The 4195-nt window shown below is 38.4% G+C and overlaps 1 protein-coding gene across 1 annotated transcript in view; it reads left to right on the top strand.

Moving 5' to 3' along the window:
- Window positions 1-351: 351 nt before the first annotated feature.
- Window positions 352-4195, top strand: part of RESF1 (retroelement silencing factor 1) — a 60970-nt gene continuing 57126 nt past the window's right edge. The window contains exon 1 of the mRNA XM_040488484.1: window positions 352-369. The gene's annotated coding sequence lies outside the window, so the exon portion shown is untranslated. The remainder of the gene's footprint in view (window positions 370-4195) is intronic.

Genomic DNA, 4195 nt, shown 5'->3' with positions numbered 1-4195 from the left:
ACTTCTGTTCATATCTATCTATATCTTTGCATTTATAACTTTGTTTCACTGCTGTAAATTCTCTGAGAGCAGAGATTATGTATTATTCATATTGTGAACCCCAGAGGCCAGTGCAGTGATTTGTACATGGGAGATATTCAGTGAATGTTAGATAAGTGAATAATGAATGACTAAATTATGCTCAGACAAACTAATTCCAGGTTCTAATCCTTTGTTTTGCAGTTCCAGGACCTCAAGTTTCTTTAAACATTCAGGAAGAAGCAAGCTTAACAGAACTAAATCATACTAAATAGACTCTCAAAGTAGTGTATAAACCAGAATGCAATTTATTGAAAAAGAACTCCTATCAATGCATTGTCTCCCCTAGAGGTAAGTCTATACTAATAATCAGTATAACTTCTGAGGGGCTCAGTATGTTCCAGGTAATGCCCTGAGTTCACCAGGAGTGAGTCCATCTCTGAAAAATGAACTAGTGTTAAGTAGGCTATTGAGATGGCCTTGAAAAACTAGAGAGTCAATGTATCAATTCACAATTACATTGAGCACAGAATGCTCAATTCTGTATGAAGAGCACATTCTCTTCCAATACTCGAGCCATCCAGCAAGCCAATCCCAACCAAGGGCTCAATTATTAATTTACAAGGTAAAAGTTACTATGACAGGGAGGGGAAATACTATACTCAAGAACCTTATGATGTACATAAGTTGTACTCTTACAACTTATAAGTACATAAGATGTACTCTACAGTCTGACCTTTGAAGCCAAATCATTAGAATAAAGAAAGCTAGATGATGAAATATTTAATGGTATCAGGCTGAAATGAGATTTGTGAAAGGGAACTGAACACTAGTAGTCTGTGGGTTAAAGCCTTCTCACTGCAAAAACACCAAAGAAAACTTGTGAATTTAGTTTTTACACCATTTATCTGGCTAACCTACCACCTTCACACTAACTTTTCTATGGATGGGTGAATCTGGTTGACAATTTTTTTTTCCTTAAAGAGTCAGATAATAAATATTTTCAGCTTTGTGGTCCATATAGTGTCTGTTACAAGTACTCAACTATGCCATCGCAGCATAAAAGTAGCCGCAGGTAATACATAAATGAATGAGCATGGCTATGTTCAAATAAGACCATTTATGGACACTAAAATGTGACCTTCATATAATTTTCATGGGTCATTAAGTATTATTATTCTTTTGATTTTTTTTTCCCAACCACTTAAAAAGCCACTCAACCCACAGGTGATACAAAAATAGGCTGCAGGTAATTTATTGACCCATTATCTAGTCAACAAAAAAGAATCAGGCTAGGAGATGTGGCCTAATATTAATAAAGAAATAAGGGAGTTTTGAAAGGCAGTTCCCTAAATTATTCCTTAAAGTTATCTCAGCAGTGACAGGTTAATCTCATTACAGAGTTGGGTAATCTCATTATAGAGCCCCTACACACATCTAGGATGCCTACTTATTCTGTAGTTTTCTTGGGAGGCAGATTGCTAAAACTCTCACTGCTTTAGACCTCCCCCATTTTAGCCCCTCTCCTCAGTATTTCTACAGCAGGTGATTCGTTCTCTAAGCTTTGACTCCAGTGTCCTTTAGAACACAACATTGATCATTTTCCCTATGACTAGACACTGTGCTACTCTACTGCTACTCCCCAACAAAGAGTTAGTTATCATCAATATTTATTGGATATCAGCTGGAGAAACAAAGAGTAAGACAGAAAATGTCCTGCCCTTAAAGAATTTCCAGCCTCATCAGAAGGCAGATTTTCTTCATATAACACGTGATTGCCAATTAGCTGTGTAAACGGCTAATTTTGCAGTCCTAATCTTTACTGGCCTCTCCAAAAAAGCCACCTCAACTAAAATGGCCTCTGATACAGAAAATCTATGTTTAATATCAACGGAAGCTTCCTTGGGAGCTATCTTTATTTATACACACTGTCTTTTGTTTAGCTTAATTTATATTATTGCCATTGCATTATGTGACCCTTCAGGACATAAATCAAGTAGATGATTAACAAAATATTTCATATTAATATAGAGGGGTTTTACAATATTAAGCTGACAGTCATTTCATATTTCCATACTTATATGCTTGGGTCACTGTGTGTGCCTTATATGAATACTTACCTCATTGGTTCCATCAATGTTCTTTCATGGTGGATTACTTTGTATTTTAGTCGACTTAACTTTAATATCCTAAAATAGAGTAACGAGAGTCATTTCTATTTTATTTTTAGCAACTGTTATTGAATTAGTATTTAAATTTTTTTTAATGTTTATTTTTGAGAGTGAGAGAGAGAGAAAGAGTGCAAGCAGGGGAGGGGCAGACAGGGAGACACAGAATCTGAAGCAGGCTCCGGGCTCTGACCTGTCAGCACAGAGCCCAATGCAGGGCTCAAACTCACAGACCATGAGATCATGACCTGAGCCAAAGTCAGACACTTAAACAATTGACCCACGCAGGTGCCCCAAATTATTATTATTTTGGAGTGAGATTTTATGTTATTTATTTTTATTTACTTATTTATTTTTTGTTGTTGTTGTTTTTATTTTCTTTTTTTTTAATTTATATATGAAATTTATTGTCAAATTGGTTTCCATACAACACCCAGTGCTCATCCCAAAAGGTGCCCTCCTCAATACCCATCACCCACCCTCTCCTCCCTCCCACCCCCCATCAACCCTCAGTTTGCTCTCAGTTCTCAACAGTCTCTTATGCTTTGGCTCTCTCCCACTCTAACCTCTTTTTTTTTTTTCCTTCCCCTCCCCCATGGGTTCCTGTTAAGTTTCTCAGGATCCACATAAGAGTGAAACCATATGGTATCTGTCTTTCTCTGTATGGCTTATTTCACTTAGCATCACACTTTCCAGTTCCATCCACGTTGCTACAAAAGGCCATATTTCATTTTTTCTCATTGCCACGTAGTATTCCATAGGGTATATAAACCACAATTTCTTTATCCATTCATCCGTTGATGGACATTTAGGCTCTTTCCATAATTTGGCTATTGTTGAGAGTGCTGCTATGAACATTGGGGTACAAGTGCCCCTATGCATCAGTACTCCTGTGTCCCTTGGATAAATTCCTAGCAGTGCTATTGCTGGGTCATAGGGTAGGTCTATTTTTAATTTTCTGAGGAACCTCCACACTGCTTTCCAGAGCGGCTGCACCAATTTGCATTCCCACCAACAGTGCAAGAGGGTTCCCGTTTCTCCACATCCTCTCCAGCATCTAGAGTCTCCTGATTTGTTCATTTTGGCCACTCTGACTGGCGTGAGGTGATATCTGAGTGTGGTTTTGATTTGTATTTCCCTGATAAGGAGCGACGCTGAACATCTTTTCATGTGCCTGTTGGCCATCCGGATGTCTTCTTTAGAGAAGTGTCTATTCATGTTTTCTGCCCATTTCTTCACTGGGTTATTTGCTTTCCGGGTGTGGAGTTTGGTGAGCTCTTTATAGATTTTGGAGAGTAGCCCTTTGTCCAATATGTCATTTGCAAATATCTTTTCCCATTCCGTTGGTTGCCTTTTAGTTTTGTTGGTTGTTTCCTTTGCTGTGCAGAAGCTTTTTATCTTCATAAGGTCCCAGTAATTCACTTTTGCTTTTAATTCCCTTGCCTTTGGGGATGTGTCGAGTAAGAGATTGCTACGGCTGAGGTCAGAGAGGTCTTTTCCTGCTTTCTCCTCTAGGGTTTTGATGGTTTCCTGTCTCACATTCAGGTCCTTTATCCATTTTGAGTTTATTTTTGTGAATGGTGTGAGAAAGTGGTCTAGTTTCAACCTTCTGCATGTTGCTGTCCAGTTCTCCCAGCACCATTTGTTAAAGAGACTGTCTTTTTTCCATTGGATGTTCTTTCCCGCTTTGTCAAAGATGAGTTGGCCATACGTTTGTGGGTCTAGTTCTGGGGTTTCTATTCTATTCCATTGGTCTATGTGTCTGTTTTTGTGCCAATACCATGCTGTCTTGATGATGACAGCTTTGTAGTAGAGGCTAAAGTCTGGGATTGTGATGCCTCCTGCTTTGGTCTTCTTCTTCAAAATTACTTTGGCTATTCGGGGCCTTTTGTGGTTCCATATGAATTTTAGGATTGCTTGTTCTAGTTTCGAGAAGAATGCTGGTGCAATTTTGATTGGGATTGCATTGAATGTGTAGATAGCTTTGGGTAGTATTGACATTTTGACAA

This window comes from Herpailurus yagouaroundi, unplaced genomic scaffold (assembly GCF_014898765.1).
Source record: "Herpailurus yagouaroundi ecotype Mexico unplaced genomic scaffold, PumYag 166, whole genome shotgun sequence".
NCBI lineage: Eukaryota > Metazoa > Chordata > Mammalia > Carnivora > Felidae > Herpailurus > Herpailurus yagouaroundi.
Note: the sequence above shows the minus strand (reverse complement) of the source record. Positions and strands in the feature narration are given on the sequence as shown.